Source organism: Protopterus annectens, chromosome 12.part0 (assembly GCF_019279795.1).
Source record: "Protopterus annectens isolate FY-2018-M chromosome 12.part0, PAN1.0, whole genome shotgun sequence".
In the NCBI taxonomy this organism is placed as follows: domain Eukaryota; kingdom Metazoa; phylum Chordata; order Ceratodontiformes; family Protopteridae; genus Protopterus; species Protopterus annectens.
The window spans coordinates 1,179,711,876-1,179,724,375 of NC_056746.1; the positions used below are offsets into that span (position 1 = coordinate 1,179,711,876).

A 12,500-nucleotide genomic window follows, 5' to 3' on the forward strand; every position below is an offset into this window, starting at 1 on the left:
CTTAAAATGGCCCACAACAGCAGTTAGCCTAGTACTAATCAATGAACTTATAACAAAGTGAACATTTTATCACAATGTCTAACAAAACTAATGCTTCACAATATAATTTAAAGTGTTCCCGGCATAATCAGCTTTGCCAGCTACCCCCTTTTGTTAGTATTCTGCTGCCAAGACATGGTCATGGCACACGAAGCTTCACACTGTTCCAGATGGAGCTGCTGTTTAATAGGACCCAAAGTCTCACAGTATTCTAGATGCAGATGCAGTTTAGCAGGTTATGGAAAAAAGGATGACAAATATCTTGCTGCTTCATTTAAGACAATGCCACTAAAATCTAGGTTGAAAGAGGACTTCAGAACAGTTAAGAGAATTTACCAGACTAAAGCCGAACAGACTTGAAGCCCAGCTAATATAAAGGAGAATTCTTCCTATTAATAACTGCCTTGAAATGGAACAGTTATAGCCAGGGCTTGATGTACATAAATAGTTCGATAGCTGCAAAGGGCACACAGACCAGCCAAGTCAAAGGTCAGCTGGAGTGAGTTGCAACTTAACCTGTGATAAAAGCCCTGCTCTGAGACAACCTTCCCATGCCCTGCTGCATGAATATAAGTGAAGAATGAATACAGGCTGACAAAGAACAAAACTGCAGACTTCCAATATTCAGAACAAGCTTTGCCACCCAAGAGCCAGGTGACATGCAGAATCAAGGAAACCACAGCCTACGCTTTTTATGTGGTATGGTCCATCTTGAGAGAACCAGCTTATCAGAATCAATCAGTTTTTCTCAAGTCACAGAGAACTAAGCCAACAGGCATATCCCCCCCTACCTTTTCTCAGGACATTATTCCAGGTGTGGTGTGGAGATTTTTTGTCTTTACACACCTTTATTAAATTATCATGCAAGACACAGGTGCGCACACATTAATAAAATGAAAACAAACCATATTAACATGTCATATTCATGCATTATTCATTACATACATGTTTTCTTTCATTATAAAGAATAGTGGTACAAAATCTTACCATAACAATAGATGCCCTTCTCTTCCAGGTTGCAGTGTTCTTAACCTTTGGGTTAGCTTCCACCTAGCGACCTGAATGTATGGCCAGTATATAAAAGCTTTAGTCAGTGCAAGGTATGTGGGATGTCTAACGTTGGCCGTAGGGAACATGGGCCATAAAAGTGACATCGGCATGCATTTTCCTCAACACTGAGTGCCCCAGTCGGTCCCCAGTACCAGGACAGCTGCTCAAGTCCTTAATCATCCAGCAAAGCCAAAATTTTCTTCTGAATAGGGGGTAGGAGGGTGGGAGAGAATACTGCAACATCTATGGCTATGTTAAGATTTTACACAACTATTTTATGTCCTTCTATTCTCGTGTTGCAGTATTCTTAACCTTTGGCTGAGTGCCATAGCTCAAAGGGAAGAAGAGAAGGGTGGTTTGGAACCATTTTCCAAGAATCCAAGCAGGTTTGCCCTAGCAAACCTTGCTCTGACTCTGGAGATGTGATCCAGATTGTAGTGTTTTGTGAAGGTATGGACAGATGTCCAAGTAACTGCTTCTAGAATAGAGGCAGTGTCCAACCCCTTGAAAAAAGCTCCAGAGGAGGCCATGGCCCTAGCAGAATGGGCTTTAATATTAGAGTCTATGTGCTTTCCATGGTAGTCATAGCTAAAGGAGATAGCTTTGGAAATCCACGTAGAGTGTCTGTTTTGTCAATGCTTTTCCCAGAGCCCTGAAGTAAAAGGAGACAAACAGTTGCTCTGATCTCCTAACAGACTTAGTCTTGTCAATGTAGAATCTGAGTAGTCTGTGAACATCAAGGGAATGTAGGACTCTTTCAATGTTATTCTGGGGCTGCGGGAAGAAAGTTGGGAGGTGGATTCATTGGTTCAAGGAGAACTCATTGACCACCTTAGGCATAAAGGATGGGTTACAGTCTGTAAGGTAACCCTATCCTTGAGGAAGATCAAAAAGGGTGGGTTACCATGAGGGTCTGGAGCTCAGACTATCCTGGCTGAAATTAAGGGCACCAAAAGCACGGTTTTCCAAGTTCAATACTTTAGAGAAGCTACAGCTGCTGGCTCAAATGGGGCAACAGTGAGCTTCTCCAACACACAGTTCAGGTCTCAGGGAGTCTGACCTGGCCTCCTGGGTGGTCTGAGGTATAGAACTCCCTTTAGGAATAACGTCACTTGAAGTCTAGAAGCAAGTAGTGGTTCTAAAGGCAGACATGCAGACAGCAGCAAGGTGGGCCTTTATGGAGGAACATGCCAACCCTGCCTGCAACAATTCACACAGATAAGACAGATACCCCTACTTAAAATTGGTCTAGCTGTCTTTTTAGACACCAAATGGAGAACCTTTTCCACTTGGACAGATAGGATCTCCTAGTATTGGGCTTCCTGGCCTCCTGCAGGACACTTAGCTTGTCCTCATAATAAAGGTGTCTGAAAGGGATCAAAACTCCATCACCCACAGGGTTAGCTTCAGAGATTCCAGGTGGGGGATGGATCAGGGATCCCTTGTCCCATGTGAGTAGGCCCACAGTGTGAAGTAACTTGTGATGACTGCCACTGGCTAATTGCAGGAGGAGGTGAAAAGTACAGTTGTGTACACTTACCATAAATGTAGATGTTTGAGTGTATTCACTGCTGCAGTCATTACACTTGGGTAATCCTGCTGGCAGGCTACCCTCAGTCAGCCTGAATTCCTAAGTCTAGGTCCGGCATCGGTTGCTGTCGCCTCTTCCCTGACGTCAGTGCGCCAGGGGTATAAAAGATGCAGCCGACGCCATTTTCTTCAGTTTTTCTTGTCCTAGATGTCAGGTGCCCCCAAACAGGTAGGGTAAAAAAATGCCAATAAAACATGCATGCACCAGAATATATAATACCTTCATCTACAAGCAAATACACCACATAGGTTGTACAGATTAGAGAAGTGCAGATAAGTTGCAGTAAAGATATGGGGGATGGTGGGTGGGTAACCTGGACTGCAACAGTGAATACACTCGAACATCTACATTTATGGTAAGTGTACACAACTGTACTATGTTCTTCGTGTTTCACTGTTGCAGTCATTACACTTGGGTTGAATCCCAAAGCTATGGTTGGAAGGCTGGAGCTAAATAGCATTAGGAGTGGCTATGAGGCCATGCAGAACTGCAGTGGCAAAGCCTGCCCTGGATTTAGAGTAGAGTGGTAAATGATAGTGCTTTGTAAAGGTGTGCACTGAACTCCAGGTAGCAGCCTCTAGAATATCTTTGGTTGGTACTCCCCTGAGGAAGGCTGCTGAAGTGCCTGCTGCTCTGGTTGAATGTGGCCTAATGCCCTTGGGCACTGGCTTGCCATGTTGTGAATAGCAGAAATGAATGAAGTGGCCTATCCACTTTGAAATAGTCTGCTTTGAGATGGCCTTTCCTTGTGATCCTGCAGCATATGCCACTAGTAGTTGCTCTGTCTTTCTGAAAGCTTTGGTGCTGTCCAAGTAGAAGCGTAGCTGTCTGTGTATGTCTAAAGAATGCAGAATTCTCTCCCCCTTATTCTGTGGGTTTGGATAAAAAGTAGGCAGATGAATAGTTTGGTTAAGGGTCACACTGGAGACTACCTTAGGCAGAAATGTCGGGTTTGTCCTCAGAGAAACCCTGTCTGGATAAAAAATGATAAAAGTTTCCACAGCCATGAGTGCCTGTAGCTCTGAGACTCGTCTTGCAAAGGTTATTGCTAGAAGCAGAGCTGTTTTCCAAGATAAAAACTTTGCATCAGCTGTAGCGGCTGGCTCAAAAGGAGGCAGGGTGAGTTTTTCCAAAACATAATTGAGGTCCCATGCTGGTATTGGTGATCTCCTTGGAGGCCTTAAGTTTTTGGCTCCTCTGAGGTACTGCCTTAACAAGGGATGAGAAAAGATTGGTGGCTCTGTATTGTAATAAGACGCAATGGCAGAGGCATGAATTTTAATTGATGAAATGGATAGGCCTTTGTCCAGCATTTCAGTTAAGTATTGCAAAATCTGAAGAATATTTGGTACAGCTGTGTCAATTCCTTGTGCCTGGTTCCAAGCACAGAATCTCTTCCATTTTCCAGCATAAGATTTTCTGGTACTAAGCCTTCTGGCTTCCAAAATGACATCCACTGCAGCTTTAGTGAGAGGTACATTTTGTATCATTACATTATCCGCCATGCTGCCAGATTTAAGGTCTTTAGTTGGCTGTGCAGGATCTGATTGTTTTGTTGGGGTAGTAGATGAGGTATCTGAGGCAAGGTTCAAGCCGGGCATTGAGACAAGTTCCTTAGGATTGGAAACCAGTGCTGGCGGGGCCAGTCTGGGACAATCAGTATCATCTTTGGCTTCTCTTGTCTGACCTTTTAGGAGTACCTTGGGGATGAAAGGCAGTGGAGGAAAGGCATATACTGCTAAGCTTTTCCAGCTGAAAGATAGGGCGTCCACTTTCCATGCTCGTCTGTGATAAGTCCTTGTGCAGAATCTTTTTAGTTGGTAGTTGTGAGGAGAGGCAAATAGGGCTATATCCGGGCATCCCCATTTCCTTGTTATCATGCTGAAGACTTGTGGATCCAATTTCCACTCGTGGGGATCCATGAGGTTTCTGCTTAGTTCGTCTGCCAGAGTATTTATCTTTCCTGGCAGGAACTGTGCCTGCAGATGTACTTGGTAAGTCAATGCGGTGTCCCACAAAGTCATGGCTAGTCTGCAAAGGGGGTAAGAATGTGCGCCTCCCTGCTTGTTTATATACCACATGACCGTGGTGTTGTCTGTCTTTATCAGTAGTTGTCCCGGATGAAGTAAGTCCTTGAAGGCTGTCAGGGCATTCTGAACAGCTAGCATCTCTTTTTGATTTATATGTAGATGCATTTGGTTTGCGGACCATGTGCCTTGAACACATTTTACTGCCATGTGGGCCCCCCCCAGGCATAATCTGATGCATCTGTTGTTAATGTCTGCCTGGCTGGGGGTAAAGTGAATGGCTGTCCCTTGTTCTGGTGACAAGCCTTCGCACACCAACGAAACTCCCGTTGCAGGCAGGGAATGAGGGTAATTATTGTTTCCGGGCTGTGGCAATGTTGAGTCCAAACACTTTTTAGGTACCATTAAAGTTTCCTCATATGCAGTCTCGCATATGGAATTAGTAGAATGCAGGATGCCATGAAGCCCAAAGCCTGCAGAATTTTTCTTGCAGATAACTGGGCCTTTGTTGCCAACAGGTTGAAATAGGTAGTCAATTCCCTTTGTTTGTCTGGTGTGAGATAAGCCATCTGGGCAGTTGTATTTAAGCTTGCACCCAGGAATATTATCTCTTGAGATGGTACTAGTTTTGATTTCTTTTTGTTGACTGTGTACCCTAAGCCTGTTAGAAATCTCTTTACAAATGCCAGATGCTGTAGTAGAATGTCCTTGTTCTCTGCTTGAATGAGGCAGTCGTCCAAGTAAGGATATATTTGTATTTCTCTGCAGAATGCAATTACTGGTGCTGGGCACTTTGTGAAGACCCTGGGCACAGAAGATAAGCCAAAGGGCAGTGCATAGAATTGGTAATGCATTGAGCTAGCTTTGAATGTGAGGTATCTTCTGCATGTTTGTCTGACTGGGACATGCAGGTATGCCTCTTTTATGTCTAAAGTCACAAGCCAAGCCTTCTTGCCCAGCATGGGCAGAAGTTGCTGTAGAGTCAACATTTTGAATTTTGGTATATCCAGAAATGTATTTAGAATAGATAGGTCCAGTATTGGTCTCCAGGTCTTGTCCTTTCTTGGCACCGAGAACAGTCTTGAATAAAATCCTTGTCCCTGCTCTTACTCTGGTACTTGTTGAATGGCCCTCATGTCCATGAGGGATGAGACTTGCTTTTGTGCCTCTGCCCATTGATGTTTTGGCAGGTCTGGCCAACCGTTTGTCCTTGGCAGGGTATGGAAGTGAAACTTGTAGCCCTGTGACACTATGTCTAGGACCCATTTGTCCTGGGTTATGTGCCAGTTTTGAGAAAAAAGTGCTAGTTTTCCCCCTAAAGGTGCTGCCAGAAGATGAGTGATTGGTGCAGGCAGGGGGAAGTCATTAGGACTGTTTCCTGTATGGCTGTGATTTGTCTTCTCCACTTTTGGAGGTAGAAGCACCCCATTGTTTAGACCTGTACGAACCCTGGGGCTGGTATCTGCCTCTTGGGCGCCTATATCTGCTCCTTTGTGGTCTGTCTGACACTGGAAAGGACCAATTCTTTGCAGGCCAGTGTCTGCTAACTCTTGGAGGCTGAACCTGTAAGAAATTCTCAACCGTTTGCATAGATTTAGTTTTGTCCTCCATTTTCTTTAACACCTCTTCTGCTTTAACACCAAACAAAGTATCATGCTGTAATGGGGCATCTAATAATTTTGCTTTGACATGATCAGGCAGACTTTGTTCCTTTAACCAAGCATGCCTCCTGATGACAGAACCCGTAACAGCAGCTCTGCAGGAGGCCTCCAAAGAATCCAAACCACATTGCAAAGTATGCTTTCCAACTTGTTCAGCTGCATGCAATAAATCCTGCATTTCTTTGTTTTCTGCACATTCAGAATTTGTCAACATTTTCTGTTTAAGCAGTGACATAATATATTGCTGATATTTGAGCATATGAAACTGACAATGTAAAGCCCTTATAGCCAAGGTAGCAGAAGTATAAATCTTTTTTCCCCATCTGTCCAATGCCCTAGGATCCCTGTCAGAGGGGGTAGGGTTTTTTTGCAGCAGAAGCCTTGACCCCTTTGGGACCCTGAGAGATAGTTTTTGGGTCAGCAGCAGGGTTTTTGAAAAGGAATTTATGAGCGTCAGGAACCCTGTAGTACCTGTCCGGCTTAACAGGAGCCAGAGGAAAGGAGTCAGGGGTCAGAGTGGACTAAAATACATCATCAACAATGTCTAACACAGGTGGAATAGCTAGGGGTCTGTGTTGTGGTAGTAAAAGGAAGTCTCTGAGCCTTTTCTTAGATTCTGAAAAATCTTGGCTCTCCCAGTGGAAATGCTCCCTCATGGTATGCAAGGTTTCCTCAAAAGAGTAATTCTCAGGAGGAGAGGCTGAAGGGATAGATTCTTCAGCATCAGAATCCTCATAGGGAGGAAGAGAGTATTCCTGATCAGAAGAGGAATCAGATGAAATGGAAACCTGATCTGAAGATTCATATTCTGTCTCTTACCTAGGCCTTTTAAAAAGGTGGGGGATAGGAAACCCTAATCAAAGTAATTAAGTCTTCGGCCATTTTGAGCATCTGTTTTTTGGGCATGGAGGCCTGTCCATGAGGCTGTTGTACTTATTTCTTTGTCTTTAAGGGTGCTTTAGTCTTTGCCTTTGAAGCTGACGCCGTTTTAATGTATAATTGAGTTGGTCTGAAAACACCCTCAGAAGCAGATGCCTGCTCAACGGCTCTGGACTCATCTGAGGGAATAGTCTCTGAAGGTCCAATACCTTGAGCTTCGAGTGGCCTAGGCGACTCCACATGGGAGTCGGTAGCGGCCTGCAGGTCTAAAGTAGCGTGCGTCAGGGGCTGCGAAGGCACACGCTGAGAACCGGTGAACCGGCGACTGGCTTAGAAGAAGCCTTGTCGTCGGTTTTGGACATCAGATGCCTATCCTTTTCTTTGCGTTTCTTGTGAATTCTGGTAGTGGGATGGCTATCCGACGACATCGTATAATTAGTCTGCCAAAATGGTGTAATGCAAAATCGTATAGACGCTTAATAGTGCGTTGGTTAAATCTAGCACAAAACCGACAACTAGCAACATTGTGGTCAGGGCCTAGGCAAGGAATACAGTAAGAATGAAAGTCCTTATGAGGTATTTGTTTCCCACAAGAAATACAATTATTAACTTTTTCTGATATCGGTCTGGAGCAAGAAAAAAGTTTCCCCAATGGGGTACTTAGCTTTTAATGTAGACTTCGGATCTGAAATTCAAACACGAAAATCTCAGGAGTCGGCCGACCGGCACTTGCGAACCGCTTATGCTTCGGGCACCGCATGGCAAGAAAGACTGAAGAAAATGGCGTTGGCTGCATCTTTTATACCCCTGGCGCACTGACGTCAAGGAAGAGGCGACAGCAACCAACGCCGGACCTAGACTTTGGAATTCAGGCCAACTGAGAGCAGCCTGCCAGCAGGATAACCCAAGTGTAATGACTGCAACAGTGAAACACGAAGAACATCCAGTGCTCTCTTGGCCAAAAGGGGGTCACTAGCAACATTTTCGGTTTGTCCTGCTGAATTTTCATCAGGACTTTCTGTAGGCGTGGGAAGGGAGGAAGCATACAGAAACATCCTCTCGCAAGGGAAGGAAAAGGAGTCCATTGACCTTGCTAGGGGGCTGGGAGCCCTGGTACAGAAATGTGGAAGTTACCTGTTCAGAAGGCAGGCAAACAGGCCTATTTGTGGTGTACCCCACCTGTGGACTATGTCCAGAAACGCATCCCTGTGTAGCATCTATTCGTGGGATTGTGGCATGCATCTGCTTGGGGTGTCTGCTTGCGTGTTCTGGGCTGAGGGTATATAGACAGCCTGCAGAGCTGTTCCATGCCAAACCGCCAATACCCAGGGCTGGAAAGCAAATCTGCATAGCAAGTAAGATCTTGTTCACCCCCGTCTGATCACACACTAAAGAACTGTAGTGCTGTCCATGAACAATTTCAGGTGTCCTTGTTTCACGATATGTTGGAAGGCCCTCAGAGCAAAGATGAGAGCTCTCATCTCTCTGATGTTGATGTGTTCCATCTTGGAGGGGCCTGTCCATGTGCCTTGCACCTTCAAGCTGGCCACAGAAACTCCCCACCCCAGATCTGAAGCAGCTGTGTACAACAGTTCCAGTACTAGGGCTTGTAAGGGAAGCCCTGTATTCCAAGACATTTGATGCACCCACCAAAGGATCTCCTTCCTTAAACATGGCAGGAAGGGAATGGTGTAGTCCAGTGGGTGGGAGTGCTGGGTCCATCTGGAACTCGGATACCACTGAAGCTTTCTCATGTGGAGTCTTGCAAGTGGCAACATGTTGATTGTGGAAGCCATGCATCCTAAGAGACTGTATTCTCTTGCTGTCATTGCAGGGGCATGTATAACAGACAGCAGGTATTTCTTTAGACTTTCCACCTTGTGGGGTGGCAGAAATGCCATCAATGTTTGTTCTGATTCTACACCTCAGAAAGACCTGGTCCTGGGAGGGGTTTAGGCTGGATTTGGGGAAGTTGATTGCGAAACCCAGAGATTGCAGAACAGAAATGACTGTCTGGAGATGGGACTGGAGGGTACTGCAACAGTCTGCCTGGATCAGTAGGTCATCCAGGTATGGAAACATTTGTATCCCTAGAACCATGCAGTAGGCTATCGCTAGAGCTAGGTACTTGGTGAATATCCTTGGAGCAGTAGACCGTCCAAAGTGGTGAAGCAGAGAATTGAAAATGTGAGGAACCCACAGAGAAGTGTAAGTACTTCCTGTATTTTGGCTTGATGGGAATATGTAGGTAAGCATCTCTGATGTCTAAAGTATTAAGAAATGCCTAAGACATTATCAGTGGAAAAAGAGTCTGTAGGGTAAAAACATGTGGAAGGTGGGTACTAGAAAAAAGAGGTTGAAGTGCGAGAGGTCCAGGATGGGTCTCTATTGGCCATCCTTTCTTGAGGCTAGAAAAAGTCTAGAGTAACAATCCCTTCCCTTTTCTGAGTCTGTAACTGGTCGAATGGTTCCTTGAGAGAGAAGGCTGTCCAAGATGGATTGAAATAAGGGCAGCTGGTCCTTTAATGGCTGAGGTATGCCCCTGAAAACAGGAGGAATGACCCAGGTCATGAAATAACCTTGTTCTATGATAGAACCCACTTGTCTGAGGTGATGCTTTCCCAGAAAAGCAGACCGTGAGAGAGGGGGGAATATGGCCTGGGGTGGGGGGGGGGGGAGAGGAAGGTAGTCACAGACTACCTGTCTTGTCCTGAAAAGGAGGTTTCTGGGTTGGTGTCTGGGCAGGCCTAGGACGAGTCTTCTACTTTCTGGAACTCTTGTTGCCCCTAGCAGGAGGAGGAGCAACAGAGTGTTTTCTAATAAAGGTGACACAAACAAATGTTTTAGATCATGAAGTTCTTTTCCCTTTTGTTGCAGGGTTTTGAAAAGTTCTGCCACTTGGGTGCCACACAAGGCTGAATTGTCCAGTGGGGCATCTAAAGGTTTAGCCCTGATATCATCAGGAAGGGGTTGCAAAGTCAACCAAGAATACCCCCTGAGCACTGAAACAGAGGCTGCTGATTTGGCCAAAGCCAATGCAGCACCTTAACTGCATTTGATTGAATGTCTTGGCACTTGGGAGGACAAGGAGGTCATACTAGCGATTTTGGATTTTGTGGCCAAATCAGGGAGGCCATCCAAAAGCTTAGAAGCCTGAGATAAAAGGACCAGGGAGTACTTGGACAGGTGTGTCTGGTAGTTGATGGCCTTAAAGGTCAGGGTTGGTGAAATATACAAATTCTTGCCAATTCTATCCATTGTTTTGCTGTCCTTATCAGATGGGAGGACAGAGGTGGAAGGTAGCAGTCTGGAGGGTTTTTCTGCAGAGACAGAAATAGTACCAGGGTCTGCAGCAGGACACTTTGCCCCTTCAAGGACCTTATAAAAAACAGTCAGGTCTACTAGGAGCAAGGGACTGGGATTCAGGATTTTTAGAAGTTGCTGAGAAGGCATCTAAAAAGGCTTAGGACCTGGGAAATTGCAGAAGGTGCAGAAGTGTCCATTTGTAGGAGTTCATAATATTTTTTTTGGACATCAGTCATTTTATGTGGTGTCCCATTTAAAGAACTCTCTAATCTGAGAGACTGTTTCACCAAAGGTCAGGTACTCCCCAGGGGAGTCTCCCTCAGCAGAATCCTCCTCAGGGGATGCATAACCTGGGACAGAAGGCATTTGAGAGGTATAAGACAAAGAATCCTCAAAAGAGGAATCTGAAGACTCTTTGACCTCCAATGTGGGAGGTTCAGTAGTCTGAGCCTTAGGGCTAATAACAAGAGGAGAAGCACCCAAGGAAGGCTTAAGGGCCATAAAGGCATTAAATAAGCCTTGAAAGAAGGCTTGCCAATTAGGCAAGCTCTCAGTAGGTGACGCAACATGTTTAGTTTTCTGTTTTTTCTTCAAGGAAGTGATAGGCCTAGAGGGTTATGGCCTAAGGAGGGCCTAGCCTGAGGGGCTACAGAAGCAGAGGAAGGACCAGTCTGAATGTCTACAGCGAACCAAGTTTCCCATTGTCATCTGCAGTCGACATCTGCATAACTTCACAGATGTTCTTTCTGAACTTGTTTGTGTGGCCTCTGAAACAGTACCTGTTATGCTCAAGTTGGCTGGTTCCCTATGTTCTTTCAGGTGTACCTCAAACACAGGCGGAATGTTGGGTGGAAGAGGTGTAGCAGTAGTTTCAGGCCTAGAAAACTTTGGCCTTATTTATCTGTGGCTTAGCGGTATGACCGGATGGCCCTTCCATCCCAACAGCCAGATGTTTAAGTCTTTGGTTTTCCAGGTAAATGTTAACAGCATGGAGTTGGCTGAGAAGGGTCTTCAGGACAAAGGCTTTACAAATGGCACAGGCCTTATGGTAATGGTTAGGCCCTAAGCAAAAAAAGACACAGGTCGCGGGCATCCTTATGAGGGATCTGATGTCCACACCTACACTTTCCTTTTCCAGATGACATGAACCTGAGCAGGCATGCAGTGTCCAAGAAAATAACAATGAATAAGGCCCCAAAGGGGTACTTGACTTTAATCACAGGATCTGACAGCAGAGACGGTAGGATGAGCCGAAGATTGAGTGGCAGCAGAGAAGTTCTGAGGAAGGTACTTGCAGATGTCACTTTTATGGCCAATATCCAATGTCCCACATACCGTGCAGTGTGACTAAAAGCTTTTCTATACTGTCCAGACATTCAGATTGCTAGGAGGCGGCTAACCCAAAGGTTAAGAATACTGCAACATGAAAATAGGACATCAACTATTCACTCCATTACATAAATTGTTCAGTTTGAGTCTTTCCTTAAACTATACTCCTCCTCAACATTATTCTGTATATATTGTTGCCATAACTTCCATTACATTCTATGTAATTTGCTCCTTCCAGGTTTTAAAGATCCCTCCTCTAATTCCTTTATATTTATATCCTTTACAATATTCAGTACTTCACTGATTATGATTTTAATTTCCTAGTTATTGATTTTTATTTGGCAGTCAACAGATTAAAATTAAGAAGGCCCGACTCCTTCTAGGTAATTTAGACCCTTTGACCCACTTTAAAAAAAAAAAAAAATCAATTTCTTAGTTACAGCCATTCAGTCCCCTCAACATTTCTGTCAGAATACCCTGTAGGGATTTTTATCCAGGTCTGAAGCTTTAATATTAACCACAATGGATTCTGGTCATCTGGATAACATATTTTTCCAAATTACGATCTACAATGACAGTATCACAGAAACTTGAAAATAAAGGGAAAAGGCAAAATAC

The 12,500-nt window shown here is 44.8% G+C and overlaps 1 protein-coding gene across 1 annotated transcript in view; it reads right to left on the reverse strand.

The window, feature by feature from the left end:
- SRC (SRC proto-oncogene, non-receptor tyrosine kinase) overlaps positions 1-12,500 on the reverse strand; it is a gene marked incomplete in the record, with an annotated part of 1,446,557 nt that overhangs the window by 620,942 nt on the left and 813,115 nt on the right.